The sequence below is a fragment of the Moschus berezovskii genome, chromosome 7 (assembly GCF_049115385.1).
Source record: "Moschus berezovskii isolate FMDL1 chromosome 7, NW_MosBer_1.0, whole genome shotgun sequence".
In the NCBI taxonomy this organism is placed as follows: domain Eukaryota; kingdom Metazoa; phylum Chordata; class Mammalia; order Artiodactyla; family Moschidae; genus Moschus; species Moschus berezovskii.
The window spans coordinates 25,215,011-25,237,093 of NC_142466.1; positions in this window are offsets into that span (position 1 = coordinate 25,215,011).

Sequence of the window (22,083 nt, forward strand, 5' to 3'; positions counted from 1 at the left end):
GAAGAGAAGTGAAACACAAAGGAGAAAAGGATACACCCAACTGAATGCAGAGTTCCAGAGAATAACAAGGAGAGATAAGAAGGCCTTCTTAAGTGAAAAATGCAAAAAAGAAAAGAAAACAAGAGAATGGGAAAGATAAGAGCTCTCATCAAGAAAATTGGAGATACCAAGGGAACACTTCATGCCGAGATGGGCTCAATAAAGGACAGAAATGGTATGGACCTAATAGAAGCAGAAGATATTCAGAAAAGGTGGCAATAAGACACACAAGAACTATACAAAAAAGATCTTAATGACCCGGATAACCATGATGGTGTGATCACTCACCTAGAGCCAGACATGCTAGATCAAGTGAGCCTTAGTAATCATCACGACAAACAAAGCTAATGGAGGTAATGGAATTCCAGCTGAGCTATTTCAAATATAAAAGATGATGCTGTTTAAATGCTGCACTAACTATGTCAGCAAATTTGGAAAACTCAGCAGTAGGCACAGGACTGGAAAAGGTCAGCTTTAATTCCAATCCCAAAGAAGGGCAATGCCAATGAATATTCAGACTACCACACAATTGTACTCATCCATAGCTGATTGCCGAAGAATTGATGCTTTTGAACTGAGGTGCTGGAGAAGACTCTTGAGAGTCCCTTGGACTGCAAGGAGATCCAACCAGTCCATCCTAAAGGAGATCAGTCCTGGGTGTTCATTGGAAGGACTGATGCTAAAGCTGAAACTCCAATACTTTGGCCACCTTATGCGACGAGTTGACTGACTGGAAAAGACTCTGATGCTGGAAGGATTGGGGGCGGGAGGAGAAGGGGACGACAGAGAATGAGATGGCTGGATGGCATCACCGATTTGATGGATATGAGTTTGAGTAGACTCCGGGAGTTGGTGATGGACAGGAAGGCCTGGCGTGCTGTGATTCATGGGGTCACAAAGAGTCAGATACAACTGAACAACTGAACTGAACTGAATATGCTAGTAAGGTTATATTCAAAATTCTTCAAGCTAGGCTTCAGTAGTATGTGAATTGAAAGCTTCCAGATAAAAAATTTGGGTTTAGAAAAGGCAGAGGAACCAGAGATCAAATTGCCAACATTTTCTGTGTTATAGATAAAGCAAGGGAATTCCAGAAAAAAATCTACTTCTGCTTCATTCACTGCTCTAAAGCTTTTGACTATGTGAATCATGACAATCTGTGGAAAATTCTTAAAGTGATGAGATTACTAGACCTTCTTATCTGTCTCCTGAGAAACCTGTATGCCAGTCAGGAAGCAACTGTTAGAACTGGACATGGAACAACAGACTGGTTTAAAATTGGGAAACGAGCATGACAGTGCTGTATATTGTCACACTGTCTATTTAACTTTTATGCAAAATACATTATGACAAATGGGCTGGATGAATCACAACCTGGAATTAAAATTGCCAGGAGAAATATTAATAACCTCTGATATGCAGATGATATTACTCTAAGGGCAGAAAGGGAAGAGGAACTAAAGAGTTTCTTGATGACAGTGAAAGAGGAGGTGAAAAAGCTGTCTTAAAACTCAACATTCAAAAAATTAAGATCATAGCATCCAGTCTTATCACCTCATGGCAGATAGAAGGAGGGGGAAGGTGAAACTGGGACAGATTTTCTTTCCTTGGGGTTCAAAATCACTGTGGATGGTAACTGCAGTCATGAAAATAAAAGACACTTTCTCCTTGGAAGGAAAGCTATAACAAACCTAGTTGTTGTTGTTCAGTCACCTAGTCGTGTCTGACTCTTCACTACCTCATAGACTGCATCATGCCAGTCTTCCCTGTCCCTCATCATCTCACAGAGTTGGCCCAAGTTCATGTCCATTGCATCAATGATGCCATCTAGCCATGTCATCCTCTGACACCCTCTTCTCCTTCTAGCCTCAATCTTTCCAAACAACAGGGACTTTTCCAGTGAGATGGCTATTAGCATCAGGTGACCAAAATATTGGAGTTACAGCTTCAGTATCAGTCCTTCCAATGAGTATTCAGGGTTCATTTCCTTCAAGATTAACTGGTTTGATCTCCTTGCTGTCAAAGGGACTAAAGAGTCTTCTCCATCACCACAGTTCAAAGGCATCAATTAATCAAATAAAATCTAGACAGCATATTACTAACAAGAAGACACACCATTTCACTACCAAGGTCTGTGCAGCCAAAGCTATGGTTTTTCCAGTTGTCATGTACAGATATGAAAGTTGAACTATAAAGTAGGCTGAGCATCAAAGAATCGGTGCTTTTGAATTGTGGTGTTGGAGAAGACTCTTGAGAGTCCCTTGGATTGCAAGGAGAACAAACCAGTCAATCTTAAAGGAAATCAATCCTGAATATACATTGGAAGGACTGATGCTGAAACTGAGGCTTCAATACTCTGGCCACCCAATGAGAAGAACCAACTCATTGGAAAAGACCCTGATGCCGGGAAAGACCGAAGTCAGGAGGAGAAGGGGACGGCAGAGGATGAGATGGTTAGATAGCATCACTGACTCAATGGACATGAATTTGAGAAGACCCTAGGAGATAGTGAAGAATAGGGAAGCCTGGTGTGCTGCAGTTCATGAGGTTGCAAAGAGTCGGACGCAACTTAGTGACTGAATACCCACAACCATTTTAGGACAGAGAATTTACATTAGATGATTTTATTTTTTTGATAGAAAAGCATATATTATCATGCACTGAAAAGAACCAGAGATCCCTGAGATTTCTATTGATTTCAGGAAGGAGGGAAATAGAGATGAATTAACACACACAGGACCAGATTTTTGAATTAGATTTTCACAACCTTTATCACCACACAGTATTAGATTTATTAAATAATTTCCATCCAGTATACACAGAACTCCGACTAGTAGATAACGTTAGGTCACCTTCCTTCCTCCCTTCCCCCCCGAGGGGGCACACCTACCTTCTTGTTTTTCTTCCCTGTCTCCTCCCCAACCAATTCCTACCTGCACAACTGGCTATCCAAATAAGAATTTAAAGCCTTGTTAAGCAGACAGGTATGAGAAGTACACATTTAACTTAAGTTTTCAGAGATAAACAGCAGACTTAAAAACACACAAACAACCAAATAAAAGATGCATGTGATATGTGTTTAATTCAAGCCTCTGTATTTATTTCCAATCCAAAAAAAAAAAATTCAAACACTGAGGGAGACAAAGCATCTGTCATGTTTTGCAGAAAACTGTTAATCTTTAGATAACATATCTAAATTGAAACCTGTACTCCAGCTTGTTTTTTCTCTTTCCTTGCCCTTCAAGCAAGAGATATATTGAACAGTCAAATTCCAATCTTTTAACTAAGTTGTAAAGGAAATGCTGCAAAATGAGAGCAAAGAGAGTAAATAGGAAATTCTCGAGCAAATAAAAAGCATGGACTTCCATTCAAGGAGGGGTAACAGAAAGAAAACAGAATTATCCTGACTAGTTACTACCAATAAGAAGAAAAATCTGAGGAGGAAAATACTAATTCTAATTACAAAGTACTAATGATTAACATACTCTGGAATTTTTCAAAAATCCCAAAGAATACTTTAGAGATGAACCTTTCTACATATGCAAAATTAAAAATTATTAGCTAAATGGCAACCCACTCCAGTGTTCTTGCCTGGAGAATCCCAGGGATGGGGGAGCCTGGTGGGCTTCCGTCTATGGGGTCGCACAGAGTCGGACACGACTGAAGTGACTTAGCAGCAGCTATAGAAAGAAGAAGTTAATAAAAGAGCAGTTGCATCAACATCTACACTGAAATGAAAAGCAGGTTTTCTTTAAAAAATTGCAAAATTATGTCACAATTTTGGGACATCTGTTAATTGAATACATCAAATTAATATTCAATATGAGTAACACATGATCATAGGTGTAGTGCTGGTATGATACTAGATAAAAATCAGACATCTATGTCTTAGTAATATCTTAAAAGCAAAGTATATTTTATCTAAGAAAGGGGTGATAGAAAGTAGAATATAATATCATCATAAGTAGCAGAAGATTTGACTGTTTATTTGGAAATTTAAGACAAGTAGCTAGGAAATGGCAACCCACTCCAGTGTTCTTGCCTGGTGAATCCCAGGGACAGGGGAGCCTGGTGGGCTGCCGTCTATGGGGTTGCACAGAGTCGGACATGACTGAAGTGACTTAGCAGCAGCAGCAGCTAGGAAAGTATAAAGACATGTAAAAAATTTTTTTTAATTATTATAATAGCTGGTTGTAAAGTTATATAAAATATTTTAAATGATAAATGACAGTAAGTTAATTGTTGCTATTCAAAATGATCATATTAATTTTTTACACAGGCAAAATTAATGAAATCCTTGAGAGGAAGTATAGAAGAAATGTTTATAACATATATAAAGAGGGTATTAAACACTGCTGAGGTACATAAGTGAAAATAAAAAGGGAACAACATAATATTTTTCTCAGTTCAGACAACTCAATAGTATAAATACATCAGTTTTCCTAAATCTATAAAATCAATGCAACTTCAAAGACAAAATTTAAATATACTGTGGAGCTTGAGGAAATGATTTAAAAGTCTGTCTGGAAACAGACACACACACACTCACAAAAATAGTCAGTAAAATTCTAAAGTAAAGAGTAATGAGGAAGTAGTTGTATCAGATTATAATATTAATTAAAGGAGGAAAACATATGAATGAAAAGTTTTTTGACATTGGACAAGAGGCATTAGAACAGTATGATTCCTGAGAGGAAATAAACTTTGCGTGAGCTCTATAATCATTTTTATTCTCTATTGGGGGTGATTTTCCAACTATGACACAGAGAGCTAGAATCTCAGTAGAGCCCAGCATTTCCACTGAGCTAGGAAAGAAGAGTCCAGAATTTGAAAGTGGCTTGAAGGTGCAAAACAAAGCAGGTAAGGGATGTACATGGGAAGGTGTCAGTGTCTGTTATTGAGCTCTGCAATTCCCTGAATTATGGCTGGGCTGTACACATGCAGGATAATAGTACACAAAGCTTTCCAAAAAGCAGGTGATACCATTGAAAATGGAACAAGGATATGAAATGGTAAGCAACAGAGGGTGTCAATGAAGATTCAGCCCAGTTAAAGTGGAGATATTTTCATACCCCTGCAGTACTGCTGCAGGAATTTATCTGAGCTATCAGTAAACCCAAGCATTCGGAATGAAGACTATATTGTAGAACAAGGTTCATTCTGGATCTGTCCAAATGAAGCCTAAAATCAAATCTGAAGTACCAAAGAGGAACCAAGATATGGATGGTTAGTACCTCTAAATTCGACAGCCCTGAAAATTCTTTTGACTTCCCAGAAATAGCTTTAATAACGCAGAAGATCCAGTCTAGACAAGTGAAAAGTGATTATCTGCTAAAAGAATGACTGGCTCAAACAAAAGTCTTTACAGGAAGATAAAAGAAACAAAGGTTTCCACAATGAATTATCAGCAGGATTAGAGTACAGTCAAGATCTATAAGAAGTACAAAAAGAAAAATATGACCTATAATCATGAAAAAAAGTAAAAAGTCAACAGTAATCTATTAAGGTGACAAAATATCAGAATTAAAGACAAATATTTTAAACAAATTAAATATGCTAAAAGTAGCTAAAAAATATGCTTGAAGAATGACAGGAAATATAAGTATAAATTTTCATGAATTTAAGTTAGGTAATGGTTTCTTAAATACAACTTAAATGTATAAGAGGCAAAAGAAAAGTTGAATAAATTAGATTTGCTCAAAATTTAAAATTTTAGTGCTACAAACAATATCATCCAGTAAGTGAAAATACAAAGTGCGTATCGGGAAAAATATTTGCAAATCATATATCTGATAAGGGCGTTATAGTCTAACATATAAATCATTCTTACAACTCAAAAATAAGAAGACAACCCAAGAAAATATAAACAGAGGGTATGAATAGACATTTCTTTACAAAAGAAATAAGGTAAATAAGCACATTACTAGAGTATCAATATCATCACTCATCAGGAAAACGCAAGTCAATATTACAAGATATGATGTCATATGCTCTGGGCTAACTAATACCAAAAAACAGACAATAAACAGGTGTTGGTGAGAATACAGAAAAATTAAAACCCTTAGGTATTGTATGTGTGGATATAAGTAGAGCAGCTACTTTGGAAAAAAGCAATTCCTAAAATGTTAAACACAGGATCACCATATGACTCTCTGTGGTATGGAACATAATGCCCCCTCCCCAAAGGTATACATGTCCTAAACTCATGGCAAAGGGACTTTGCAGATGTAAAGAAGGTGAGGGATTTGAAACTATTCTCAACTGTCTAGTTGGGTCCAGTGAAATCATAAGGACCTTTATAGGTGAAGCCAGGAAACAGAAGACTCAGAGATTGAAACGTCATACCTTGCTGGCTTTGAGGATGAGACAAGGGCACAGAAACTAAGGAGTGCAGATGGCCTCCAAAATCTGGTAGAGGCATGAATGATAAATTTTCACCTAGAGCCTCTCGAAAGAAGAGTCCAGCTAACACCTTGAATTTTTCCCAGTGAACCCCATGATGCCTAGAACTGTAAGATCATACATTTGCATTAATTTAAGCCAATATGTTTGTGGTAATTTGTTACAGTAGCAATTCCACTCCTAGGTATACATGCCAGAAAAAAATTTTTTTAAATATATAGATGCAAAAATATGCTCATAAATATGCTTGGCAGCATTATTCATAAAAACAAAAAAGTAGAAGGAAAATACCTATTAACTGACAAATAGATAAATGACATGCAAAATATGCATACAATGGAATATTCAGTTCAGTTCAGTTGCTCAGTCGTGTCCGACTCTTTGCGACCCCATGAATCACAGCACGCCAGGCCTCCTTGTCCATCACCAACTCCCGGAGTTCACTCAAACTCATGTCCATCGACTCAGTGATGCCATCCAGCCATCTCATTCTCTGTCATCCCCTTCTCCTCCCGCCCCCAATCCCTCCCAGCATCAGAGTCTTTTCCAGTGAGTCAATTTGTCGCATGAGGTGGCCAAAGTACTGGAGTTTCAACTTTAGCATTGGTCCTTCCAATGAACACCCAGGATCAATCTCCTTTAGAATGGACTGGTTGGATCTCCTTGCAGTCCAAGGGACTCTCAAGAGTCTTCTCCAGCACCACAGTTCAAAAGCAATGCAATATTACCTGGCACTGGTGGCTCAGAGGTTAAAGCGTCTGCCTCCAATGCGGGAGACCTGGGTTCGATCCCTGTGTCGGGAAGATCCCTGGAGAAGGAAACGGTAACCCACTCCAGTATTCTTGCCTGGAGAATCCCATGGACGGAGAAGCCTGGTAGGCTACAGTCCATGGGGTCGCAAAGAGTCGGACACGACTGAGCGACTGAACAGAACAGAACAGAAAAGGGAATGAAGTATTGATTCTTACCACAAAGTGGGTGAAACTTAAAAGTATTATACCAAGTGAAGAAAGGCAGTCACATAGGATCATGTGTTCTATGATTCCATTCATATTAAGTATCCAAAAAAGGCAAATCTATAGAAAGAGAAGGTAGATTAGGAGTTGTCTATGAGGTGGTATTGGGAAATGAGGAATGACTGACAAAGGCTGTGGGGTTTCTTTTACAGAGTTTGCTATGTTCTAAACTTGAATTGTGGGCTTACCATGTGGTAGTAGTGGTAAAGAACCTGCCTGCCAATGCAGGAGATGTAAAAGACACGAGTTCGATCCCTGGGTCAGGAAGATCTCCTCGAGAAGGGCAAGGAAACCCACTCCAGTATTTTGCCTAGAGAATTCCACGGACGGAGGAGGCGGCAGGCTACAATCCATAGGGCTACATAGAGTTGGACACGACTGTGACAATTTAGCACGCAAACTTAAATTGTGATAGTTGCACAGCTCTGAATTTAATTAAAAAATGAAATTGTGTACTTTAAATGCATGACTTGTATAGCATATGAATTTTGTCTTAAAAATGTGTTAAAAAGTAAACTTCAAGAATATTTAAAAAATTAAAGTACAGTCTTAATGTTCAATCAGATAGGGAAGCTTAACAGAAGAAAGGCAATTATAATAAGATGGAAATTCTAACATCTAAACCAGAAAATCAATGAACAATTCTCTAAATGGGTTTAATAATAATTGCAAAGTGGTATATTAAAGTAGGTACTTAGAAGTATGAAGTTCTATATCCATCCTAATTCTCTTGCCATATCTTTGAGGCACTTTTTAAAATTTATTTTTATTTTTCTACAGCCAGATTATTATTAGGTTGGTACAAAAGTAACTGCAGTTTCAGACTGTGAATTTTAAAACATTATAACTAGGTTCAAGCATATCTTTATTAGTCAAAATAGGAACCATTACAAATCAACACATTTTTGCCAACAAGAAATGTTTCTTTATTCCTGTAGCATAAAAATCCATGCTTCAGGATTTGACAAACCCTTGGAAAGCATTTTCTGCCTCCTGATGATTGTGGAAGTGTTTTCCCTGCAAAAAGTTGTTGAGATGCTTGAAGTAGTAGTCGGTTGTCAAGAGGTCAGGTGAATATGTTAGATAAGACATAACTTCACAGCCCAATTTGTTCAACTTTTGAAGCATTGATTCCGCAATGTGTGTCCAGGCATTATGAAGAAGAACTGGGCCCTTTCTGTTGACCAATGCCAGCTGTAGGCACTGCAGTTTTTGATGTATCTCAATTTGCTGAGCATACTTCTGAGATGCAATGGTTTTGCCAGAATTCAGAAAGCTGTAGTGGGTCAGACCAACAGCAGACCACCAAACACTGATCACGACCTTTTTTTGGTGCAAGTTTGGTTTTGAGAAGTGCTGTGGCACTTCTCCTCAGTGCAATCATTGAGCTAATCACTGGTTGTCATATACAATCCACTTTTCATAGCATGTCACAATCTGATCAATATTTTGACTGAGAAATGGATCATTGTTATTGCATAGAATAAGAGATGACTCTTCAAAACAATGATTTTTTTTTTATCTGAGGTCAGCTCATGAGGCACCCATTTACTGAGCTTTCTCACCTTTCTAATTTGCTTCAAATGCTGAATGACCAGAGAATGGTTAATGCTGAGTTCTTTGGCAGCTTCTTGTGTAGCTGTCAGAATACCAGCTTCAGTGATCCTCTCAGTTGGTTGCTGCCACTTTACGATGGCCAGCTACTATGCTCCTCATCTGCAAGTGTCTTGTATCCTTTGCAAAATTCCTTGAACCACCACTGTACTGTACGTTCACGAGCAATCCTGGGCCAAATGTGTTGATGTTGCAAGTTATCTCCATTGCTTTACAACTGATTTTGAACTCAAATAAGAAAAACACTCAAACTGTCTTTGCCTAACATCATTTCCCTAGCCAAAAATAAATGCAAAATAAACAGCAATAGGTCATTAGAAAAAAAAAAAAAGCAAGAATTTGCATTAAAATGATATTGACATAATCATATTTATTTAAGAATGTATTCCAATATTCCAATATGAAACAGCAAAGTTCAACAATGTAAAACTGCATTTAATTTTACACCAACCTAATATATTTCCAGATGTGGTGTGCATATAACGTTACATGTTGAAGAGTCAAATTGCCAACACTAAACACTCCCTCCATCACTATGTGCTCTTGGACAAGTTATGAAATATTTTTTCTCTATTTTCTCTTCTGTAAAGTGAGGACAAAAATAACACTTATCTATTAAGCTTATGATGATGATCAAAAGAGAAATCCCCATTAAATGCTTTTCTCACTGTAATAAACACTATTAATATTTTCTCACTCTTATTACCTAACATTAGCACAGACATTCATGCCTCTGTGTGAGATTATACAAGTTTTATCTTTCTAATTATGAGGAAAATATAAACAAACATTTATGGGTTACTTACTATATGCTGGAGATTTAAAACATCTTATATAGTTTATCAATAAATAAACTTATTAATAAGACATAATATCATCATTTTGACCAAAATATTGGAATATTATGAGGTTTCCTGAACCATGTAGTAAATAGAAAAAGATGAAAACCTAAATCTATTTGATTATAAAATCATTATTACCAAGAACAAACCATTGCATTCTCTATTCAAAAACAGAACTTTAAAATTATAAAATTACCATATATTGAACTATAGAAATATGAGTTGACTTAAAACTCACCACATCTACCTAAAGAACTGATGTCTTCTGAGCAATTTGTTTTTGTTGTTTAGCTGCTAATTCATATCTGACTCTTTTGTGACCCCATGGACTATAGCCCACAAGGCTCCTCTGCCCATGGAATTTCCCAGGCAAGAATACTGGAGTGGATTGCAATTTCCTTCTCCAGGGGATCTTCCCAACCCAGGGATTGAACCCAGGTCTCCTACATTGTAGGTGGACTCTTTATTGCTAAGCCACCAGGAGCAATACTTTTGTTTAAAGTCTTTTTTAATCATCCAGCTTCTAAAATTTCAGTAAAGTTTAGATATAAAACATTCTTTTGTATTGGCCTCATGAACTATGAACATTAGAAAATGTAACTTAAAGTTCTAAACATTAAACATTAACTTCTAACATAAGTTGTCCCTTGCACTGAGATATAGCAAAGAAAAAAAAAAACACCACAACAGCAGTGATAACAATCCTCTTTCATCCGGTTCTGTACCCATGTTTTGGGTCACAACATCTACATAATGAACTTATGTCTCTTCTTTAGAATAAAGTAATAATTGGGGCCCCAATGCTAGAAAAAACACTTTCAAATATTCAGAAGATACAAAGCAAAAATAATCATGATGAGAATTTCTTTTTTTTTTATAGGTAATTAATTAATTTATTTTTTATTGGAGGCAAATTATTTTACAATATTATATTGGTTGGTTTTGCCATACATTGATATGAATTTTTCTCGGGTTTACATAAGTTCCCCCTCCTGATATTTCAAGTGTCACATCCATATCATTTTTGCCATACGTTACACTCTGGTGGAACAAACCTTGCAGTCCATTGGGAAAAGGCAGCATAAAGCTTTGCTCTATTCACATCAGCCCTGGTCCCCATCCTCAAGGGGCAATGCCTTCAGATGACAAAGTCCTTACTTTGTCTAAAGACTTTCAAGAAGCAATTTTATCCCACTATTTGATTATAATAAAATTATATGCGATTTGTCCATAACCTGGTCATGGCAAAAACCTACATTCCCCCCAAACTTTGGACACCATGTTGATTTCAGTTAGTCAATAATCTTTTGAGAAAAAATGAAAGCCATCTGCAGTGGACTTTAAGGATGTATTTAGACATAACGAATATCAGTAATGAAATCCTGAAGGCTTTCATTTCAATAATTCTCTCTTGTCAGATAAATGAAGGATGAAGTTGACTTTTCCTGCGATATGGTACTCCCCTCACCCTACCTTTACCTGGTGTTCTAACCACAACTTCAGCTTCTCTCGAAGATTTGGAAAATACAATTGGAAAAACATCTCAAAAGTATAACTTCAAAATATACAATGTGTTTTAAAAAGGAAATCATAAAAAATTTTCATTAAGTTGACCGCTATCTGTACAAAGTCATTACACCTACCTCAGGAATGATTATGATATATCAGTGTGTTTTGGAACCTGCAGTTCAGAACTATGCCTCATTCCATTTCATTATCTTATCTCCCTATCTTTTAAATTCTTCCAAATTTTTCGCTAGCAATAAACAATAACAACAACAAAATGAAAGCCACTCAGTCATGTCCAACTCTTTGTGACCCCATGGACTATACAGTCCATGGAATTCTCCAGGCTAGAATACTGGAGTGGGTAGCCTTTCCCTTCTCCAGGGGATCTTCCCAACCCAGGGATCGAACCCAGGTCTCCTGCATTGCGGGTAGATTCTTTATCAGCTGAGTCACGGGGGAAGCCCAACAACAACAACGAGCCTGAATAAGACAGCCATATAAGAATGTATGCCTTAGTTAACATTTTTGGTATAGGCCCTCTATATCTTTAGGAAACCATGGGGTTTAAGCGAAAGACTAACTAAACAGAAGTGGAATAAATAGTAAATCACGGTTGTGTATCAGTTTTAAATCAATTAAGCCTTTTGGAAATTAAAGTTGAAATTGAGTGTTTTACACTGTATTTGTCATCCAGGGCCCACAGTGGGTCTGGCACAGTCAGACTTGTGCCTTCTTACACACTACTGCTCATTTCAAAGCTTTGATAATCACATTCTCATGTTTTATGGACACATCTTCCTGTCTGTGGGTCAGACATAAACATGCAGCTGCTATGCACAGCTCAGGCGGCTGCATTTCATCAGCAAATCATGAGCCTTCAAATTAGGCATTCTGGAGCATAAGCAGAAATAAGAGAGGAAATTTGTTTTTCAAATGTAAACGTCCAAAAGCCTCTTTTAACGGTTACATTTTGTTCTTTGATTCTATGAATATTAAAAAAAGAAAGAAAGAAAAAAATATGTTGATCACTATTTGGACAGCAAACAAACTTTAAAAATTGATGTTATTTTTGGAGCTATGGAGCCAGTTTCTTGGGAGAAGAAAATCATCAAGGCTAGACCCACCTCAATTCTGATAAAGATTTCCCTCACACTTCACCAAATACCATTTCTGTCCTTTATTGAGCCCATCTTTGCATGAAATGTTCCCTTGGTATCTCTAATTTTCTTTAAGAGATCTCTAGTCTTTCCCATTCTATTGTTTCCCTCTATTTCTCTTCAATGAAAGCTGAGGAAGGCTTTCTTACCTCTCCTTGCTATTCTTTGGAATTCTGCATTCAAATGGGTATATCTTTCCTTTCCTCCTTTGCTTTTCTTTTTTTCACAGCTATTTGTAAGGCCTCAGACAGCCATTTTTCTTTTTTGCATTTCTTTTTCTTGGGAATGGTCTTGATCCCTGTCTCCTGTACAATGTCATGAAACTCATCCATAGTTCATCAGGTACTCTATCAGATCTAATCCCTTAAATCTATTTCTTACTTCCACTGTATAGTCATAAGGGATTTGCTTTAGGTCATACATGAATGGTCTAGTGGTTTTCCCCACTTTCTTCAATTTAAGCCTGAATTTGGCAATAAGGAGTTCATGATCTGAGCCACAGTCAGCTCCTGGTCTTGTTTTGCTGTTTAGACCTTCTCCATCTTTGGCTGCAAAGAATATAATCAGTCTGATTTCGGTGTTGACCATCTGGTGATGTCCATGTGTAGAGTCTTCTCTTGTGTTGTTGGAAGGGGGTGTTTGCTATGACCAGTGCGTTCTCTTGGCAGAACTCTATTAGCCTTTGCCCTGCTTCATTCTGTACTCTAAGGCCAAATTTGCCTGTTACTCGGGTGTTTCTTGACTTCCTACTTTTGCATTCCAGTCCCCTATAATGAAAAGGACATCTTTTTTTAGGTGTTTATTCTAAAAGGTCTTTTAGGTCTTCATAAAACCATTCAACTTCAGCTTCTTCAGCATTACTGGTTGGTGCATAGAATTGGATTACCGTGATATTGAATGGTTTGCCTTGGAAACGAACAGAGATCATTCTGTCGTTTTTGAGATTGCATGCAAGTACTGCATTTCAGACTCTTGTTGACTATGATGGCTATTCTCTTTCTTCTAAGGAATTTCTGCCAATAGTACTAGATACATTGGTCATCTGAGTTAAATTCACCCATTCCAGTCCATCATAGTTCACCTATTCCTGGAATGTCAATGTTCACTCTTGGCATCTCCTGTTTGACCACTTCCAATTTGCCTTGATTCATGGCCCTAACATTCCAGGTTCCTATGCAATACTGCTCTTTATAGCATTGGACCTTGCTTCTATCACCAGTCCCATCCACAGCTGGGTGTTGTTTTTGCTTTAACTCCATCCCTTCATTCTTTCTGGAGTTATTTCTCCACTGATTTCCAGTAGCATATTGGGCACCTACCAACCTGGGGAGTTCATCTTTCAGTGTCCTAACTTTTTGCCTTTTCTTACTGTTCATTGGGTTCTCTAGGCAAGCATACTGAAGTGGTTTGCCGTTCCCTTCTCCAGTGGACCACATTCTGTCTGACCTCTCCACCATGACCTGTCCATCTTGGGTGGCCCCACTCGGCATGGCTTAGTTTCACTGAGTGAGACAGGGCTATAGTCCGTGTGATCAGATTGCCCAGGTTCTGTGATTGTGATTTCAGTCTGTCTGCCCTCTGATGCCCTCTCTCAGTGCCTGCCATCTTACTTGGGTTTCTCTTACCTTGAACGTGCGGTATCTCTTCATGGCTGCTCAAGCAAAGCACAGCCACTGCAGAAATGGTATGGACCTAACAGAAGCAGAAGATCTTAAGAAGAGGTGGCAAGAACACACAGAACAACTGTACAAAAAAGGTCTTCATGACCCATATAATCACGATGCTATGATCACTGACAGTCACCTAGAGCCAGACATCCTGGAATTTGAAGTCAAGTGGGCCTTAGGAAGCATCACTACGAACAAAGTTAGTGGAGGTGATGGAATTCCAGTTGAGCTATTTCAAATCCTGAAAGATGATGCTGTGAAAGTGCTGCACTCAATATGCCAGCAAATTTGGAAAACTCAGCAGTGGCCACAGGACTAAAAAAGGTCAGTTTTCATTCCAATCCCAAAGAAAGGCAATGCTAAAGAATGCTCAAACTACCACACAATTGCACTCATCTCACACGCTAGTAAAGTCATGCTCAAAATTTTCCAAGCCAGGCTTCAGCAATGTGTGAACTGTGAACTTCCAGATATTCAAGCTGGTTTTAGAAAAGGCAGAAGAACCACAGATCAAATTGCCAACATCCACTGGATCATGGAAAAAGCAAGAGAGTTCCAGAAAAACATGTATTTCTGCTTTATTGATGATGTCAAAGCCTTTGACTGTGTGGATCACAATAAACTGTGGAAAATTCTTCAAATGATGGGAATACCAGACCACCTGACCTGTCTGTTGAGAAACCTGTATGCAGGTCAGGAAGCAACAGTTAGAACTGGACATGGAACAACAGACTGGTTCCAAATAGGAAAAGGAGTATGTCAAGGCTGTATATTGTCACCCTGCTTATTTAATGTATACACAGAGTACATCATGAGAAACGCTGGGCTGGATTAAGCACAAGCTGGAATCAAGATTGCCAGGAGAAATATAAATAACCTCATAAATGCAGATGACACCACCCTTATGGCAGAAAGTGAAGAAGAACTAAAGAGCCTCTTGATGAAAGTGAAAGAGGAGAGTGAAAATTTGACTTAAAGCTCAACATTCATAAATCTAAGATCATGGCATTTGGTCCCATCACTTCATGGCAAATAGATGGGGAAACAGTGGAAACAGTGGCTGACTATTTTGGGGGGCTCTAATATCACTGCAGATGGTGATTGCAGCCATGAAATTAAAAGACACTTACTCCTTGGACAGAAAGTTATGACCAACCTAGACAGCATATTAAAAAGCAGAGACGTTACTTTGTCAACATTGTCTGTCTAGTCAAGGCAATGGTATTTCTAGTAGTCATGTATGGATGAGAGAGTTGGACCATGAAGAAAGCTGAGCACCAAAGAATTGATGCTTTTGAACTATGGTGTTGGAGAAGACTCTTGAGAGTCCCTTGGACTGCAAGGAGATCCAACCTGTCCATCTTAAAGGAGATCAGTCCTGAGTGTGCATTGGAAGGACTGATGTTGAAACTGAAAGTCCAATACTTTGGCCACCTGATGCGAAGAGCTGACTCAGTTGAAAAGACCCTGATGCTGGGAAATATTGAGGGCAGGAGGAGAAGGGGACAACAGAGGATGAGATGGTTAGATGGTATCACCGACTCAATGGACATGGGTTTGGGTAGACTCTGAGAGTTGGTGATGAAAAGGGAGTTCTGGTATGCTGTGGTTCATGGGGTCACTAAGAGTCAGACACGACTGAGCGACTGAACTGAAACTGAAACTCACCAAATACCCCTCATTTCACACTAAACTCTCCGCCTTAACAGCCAGTGCCACCACCATGCCTTGCAGAGGATTTTTCTGGTTTCCATAGTTAGGCAGACTTTCTGCATGTAGTACAATTCATTTTTCTAGTCTATATTTATTGGAAGTTCTCTTTATGTTAAGCACCACTAAATATTGTGCATGAGACTTAGAATAAGATTTCCTTGCTTTCAACAAACTCGCCTTGTTGTAAACCAAATTTTGTTCTATGGTTAACCTAAAGAAAGTGAAAGAAAGTGAAGTCACTCACTCATGTCCAACTCTTTGCTACCCCATGGACTATAGCCTACCAGGCACCTCCGTCCACGGGATTTTCCAGGCAAGAATACTGGAGCGGGTTGCCATTTCCTTCTTCAGGAGATTTTCCCGACCAAGGGATTGAACCCAGGTCTCCCACATTGTAGGCAGACGCTTTACCATCTGAGCCACCAGGGAAGTCCATGGTTAACCTAAGAGAGATGATAAATAATGATGCTGCTGCTGCTGCTGCTGCTAAGTCACTTCAGTCGTGTCCGACTCTGTGTGACCCCATAGGTGGCAGCCCATCAGGCTCCCCCGTCCCTGGGATTCTCCAGGCAAGAACACTGGAGTGGGTTGCCATTTCCTTCTCCAATGTGTGAAAGTGAAAAGGGAAAGTGAAGTCGCTCAGTCATGTTTGACTCGTAGCGACCCCATGGACTGCAGCCTACCAGGCTCCTCCGTCCATGGGATTTTCTACTTTATTTAAATTCAGATGAACAAAATCAACAAGGTATAAATTTTTTTAAAAAATTTATACATATAGAACAAATTTCCAAGCTCTGGTAAAGTAATTGAAACAGTGTATATAGATAGTCAAGTAAGGGTTTAGGGTGTGTTTGCTTGGCTTTGCCTATAACAGAAGCATGGAGAAGTGGCATCAAGTTAAAATGATGCAGCTATTGCTTAGAGAAGGGAAGCGTAGCTGTCGTCACATATAGCTAGAAGGTGAAAAATAAAGTTCTGAACAAAGGAAGCTAATCTCCTCCAGCTTTCAGGATAACATGGTCTCATCTTTATTTCAGGGTAACATGGGATCATCTCATTTCTCTGTTTCATTCTTTATTCTGTGTGTTTACTGGACTTTCTGCTCTACTATGCATTTGTCAGAAAAAGGTTGTTTAGCTGAGGAATCTTTTTTCTCATTTTCAGTAAGAAAAAAACTCAAAAAGTCAACTGATCTCTAGTCCTAAATCTCCTAAACAAAATTTCGACAGAGTTAGTCTGATTGGCTTTCAGGTCATCACCTTCCCCAAACTTGATGGTAGTAGGAATGGGCTAGGGTTTGAGGGCAGAAATGTGGAGCACGACTTATTGGCACGTGTGGGTTCAGAGATGATAGCTCAGCCCCAAGATCTTGAGGCTTGGTAGAGAGATTCTAGCACAGGCCACAGGAATGACAGGGCTTGCTGCAATGTTGCCTCTTTCTAAAGAGTACAGCATAGAAATCTAACAATTTCATGTATTTGTATTACCTTTTTCCTTTACCCAGAAAAATTTACAGGCTAATCCAGAATGACAAAGATGCAAACAGATAAACACAATGCTCTGGCATAAGTGCCATAAGAAAGGTGGACACAAAGGACAGTCATCAGCATAACTCTGAGAAAGTGCATTATACAGCAAAGATGCAAACACTCTTCAGGCTCTATTTGTAATATTTTATTTTGCTTTATTAATAAACTTGTGATTTATTCTGTATGGCAGTTGTAGTGTTAGTCACTAAGCTGTGTCCGGCTTTTTGTGACCCTGTGGACCCACCTTGCTCCTCTGTTCATGGAACTCTCCAGGCAAGAATACTGGAGTGGGTAGCCATTCCCTTCTCCAGGGGATCTTCCTGACCCAGGGATCAAACCTGGGTTTCCTGTATTGCAGGCAGATTCTTTACTGTCTGAGCCACCAGGGAAGCCCATTCTATATAGGAGGTCCCTTTATTTTTGAGATTTTTAAGACCCCATGTTAAATTTCAGAAAAGTACACTAGTAAGATCTGTACAGCTAGATAAAGTTTTATAATGAACACACCTATGAGTCCGTTCGTTCGTTCCGTCGCTCAGTCGTGTCCGACTCTTTGCGACCCCGTGGACTGTAGCCTACCAGGCTTCTCCGTCCATGGGATTCTCCAGGCAAGAATACTGGAGTGGGTTACCGTTTCCTTCTCCAGGGGATCTTCCCGAGTCAGACATTACCAAAACACAGGAAACCTCCCCCATGTTTCCTCCCTGTAAGGATTCCCCAATCATCATTTAAAGGTGATACAGGATGCTCAGGGCTGGTGCACTGGGATGAACCAGAGGGATGGTATGGGGAGGGAGGTGTGAGGGGGGTTCAAGATGGGGAACACATGTACACTCGGGGCGGATTCATGTCAGTGTATGGTAAAACCAATAAAATATTTTAAAGTAAAAAAAAATTTTTTAAATAAAGGTAACCACAGTTCTCTTCCCTCTCCATAGATTAGCGATGCCTGTTTTTTTTTTAACTTCATATAAATAGAATCCTACAGTATGTCCTTTTTTAAGTCTGACATTTTAACTGTACTTTTTTGGGGTGTGTGGAGGGAACCACGCAGAATGTGGGATCTTAGTTCCCTGACCAAGGATTGAACCCATAGTCCCTGCTTTGGAAGCACAGAATCTTAACCACTAGACTGCCAGGGAAGTCCCTTGTCTGACTTTTTATTAATAACACCACGTTTGTGAGAGTCATTGATATTGTTTTGTGTAGCTGGAGTTTATGAAATGTTACTGCCATATCATTTTTATTGAATAAATATACCAGAATGCATTTACCCATGATACTGGGGATGGACATTTGGATGGCCTCTACTTTGAAGCTAGTATGATAAATGCTATTAATATCCCTGTATGCTGCTGCCGCTAAGTCACTTCAGTCGTGTCCGACTCTGTGTGACCCCATAGACAGCAGCCAACCAGGCTCCGCCGTCCCTGGGATTCTCCAGGCAAGAACACTGGAGCAGGTTGCCATTTCCTTTTCCAATGTGTGAAAGTGAAAAGTGAAAGTGAAGTTGCTCAGTTGTGTCTGAGTAGTAGCGACAAATGCATGTGCGCTTTTCAGTTCAGTTTAGTTATTATGGTAGATGTGCAGTATATCTGACAGTTGTCTTAATTTGTATTTCCCAACAACTGATGATATTAAGCACATGTTGATAGGTTACTGAGCTATTTGGTTATAACTTTTGATGAGGCAACAATTTTGCCTTTAAAAAAAAAAATGAGTTGGTTTTCTTTTCCCTTTCTTTAGACTTCTTTGAAATTAAGAACTTCTGTATATCAAAGGACACAATTGTGAGATTTTAAATAAAAACATATTATTTAAAATAAAGTATCTCTTTTATCAAAATTTGATTCTCATTCAAATCTTTAGAATTATGTCTGTTAAATGACATAAAAATACCTCTATTAATAAAAATGCAGGTTTGCAATATGGTAATAACATTCTATAGAGGAAGATTTGACTCAAGGACATGTATTTTTTTTAATCTGTGTAAAGACACCAGTATTAGAAAAAGCAACCCACTCATTAATAGTTGTCTATTTTGTGTGTACTGTCAATGGTTAAAATCTATTAAAAATTTATTTTCTACCTTCTACTCATGGTTTATCTTTTAGATAATTCATTGAAAAAGCTTCCTTCAAGTTTCAAAATTAGGAAATTCTGTGCTGGGCAATTGGATTAGTATTTTTGCCAATGGGAACTATGGCTTTTGTGGCAGACTGGGTCCCCTTTTATGCTTTGTTTCCCAACAAATGTTTACCCCACATTTATAAACTACAAAAGAACTTATATATTAAGCTTATCCTTGTCTTTATTTGACCATTGCCCTAATATATATTAACCTTTTATATAAAAAACATAATCAATATAAAAGTATAAAGGAACTATAACAAGACAATATGTGTGTATATGTGTAAATATACTACGTTTATATATAGAGAGAGATAGATGTATAATGCTCATATATACACAGGACAACAAGCTTACTTCTGTGATCAGCTTTAAATTTAATAAGAGGAACCTAAATTATAATTAATGAAATTAATAAATATTCCCATTCTTATGTCTCGTGGCATAATATTATCTGTGCTCCAGTCTTGGCTATATGCTTGCTTAACATGTTTTATGCTACAAAGTGAAGATGAGTACTGGGATCAAAGTTGTCTAAAGTATTCTGTGCAGCATCTTATTTGTTTGCCAAGTTTTTGAACTATGAATAAGGATAAAATTTGAAAGCCAAAGCATGGAAAAAAAAAGACTGGAGAAAAGCATTTTTATGCTAATGGCTGTAGCGATGATTATAAAGCACAGTGCACACAGAATGCACCATGGAGATGCTAAATAATATTTATGGAGCATATGGGCCTTGCAGAGCAGTAGCAAAAATGTTCTTTTCTCAAATTCTGTTTGCCAAATTACTTTGGGCATTAAGGAAAATGCTGAAGTTTAATTTGAACTGTGGACTGAAAATCCTGACCAAAAAACAGGGTTGGGATTTGTGAGCTGTCATTTTATTCACCTCAACGCTAAATAGAACTGTGACATGCTAGAATGATTCTGGATAAATTGTCTTTTACTTGCTTGATATAAGGGTTTCCCGAAGGGAGAAAAAAGTGGAACAGGGAATCACAGTTTTAGAAAAGCTTAAACAGAGAAGTTTTTGAAATTCTTAATGGACACAGTTTATGAGTCCAACTAAACAAACACCTCTCTTTATGCAAATGTATGATCTAAATTTTATTGTAATAATCCAATTCATCAATGGATATTTTGGTGATCTGGAAAACATCTTTTATTTGAAAAATTTATAAACATTTCATTAGTCATTTCTTATGCCTCAAAACTGTACATCTTCATAGATTCTTGGTAATTGTTAGTCTTTATTTCATTTACTCAGATAAGGATAACATAGCACTTGCAAAGTGGTACAAAGCTGACCTGCTTACCTCTAACAGTGCAAGACTGAATTTATTCCACTGGTTTTATAAATAAGAATGCTGAGATTCAGAAAGTCTAAGAAGCTTGTCCAAAGTCACAAAGAGTAGTAAATCTTGAATTCAGTTCTACCTAACCAAAGATGCCCTGCCCTCTTCAAAATGCCATGGAACCAAAACCAAAAAAAAGACAAGGCAAAAAGCACAGATCAATCTCAAGTGCTGTAACAGATATAAAGATGCTACCTCTGAAATAGCTGCAGGAAGCTGGAATGCCACCATCAATGTGTATTCTGTTTATAAGAGAAATTTACCAGGATGATTCTGGATGACTGATATAAGTTCCTAAATATCCCAGAGTATTTGTGAAGAAATCCTTCAACCCTTTTAAACTGCGGATATTGTGGAACTCACTTTGGCTAAAGTTTAAAAGCCCTGATGATTTTGAATGACTTTTGGTGAGAAAGCCAGCTCCTCTGGTTTAAACAAATCAATCTGTGTGTAAATGAGCCCTCAATATGGGAGTTTGGATAGTTGAAAAATATAAAATGTGACATTCAGCAGAACTTTCACATTTCCACAATGTACTTTCCAAACGTGAAGGACAAAACTCCATTTTCCCTATATTTAAAACCAAGGCAGCTTGATCCCATCTGCCAGAAAATATGTAGCTATTTTCTCTTTTGGGGTAAATGAAAGATACCATTGCTTTTATAAGCTTCACATTTGAACTGACTGAATAAAAAAAAGTTTGAAAAATCATATACAGAAGGATATATTCACCAAACTACTCTTCATATTTATGATGATGCTTTATGTAGTTTCTTTAACTTGGTTACATGAGAATTGACTTCTACTCCCCAGAAAATTTAAGTCCATTATTTTTGCTAGTATAAAGGATTGGGGTAAAACCTATTTGTAGCCATTCTCTATTGATGATATATATACAAAATAACTAAATACTATGCCTTTCATTTGAAGGCAAATTTCCTTTTATTAACAATTTTGAAAATGTACTCCTAAGTAAAACATAATTCGTCACAGCTTGTTCTTTGCCCTATGTATTGAAAACTTCATAATAATAAACATGCTTTCTCAGACATGGTTATTCTGTCTCTTTGTCACTATCAGGTCACAAACATGATTAGTTTTGGGGAAAAT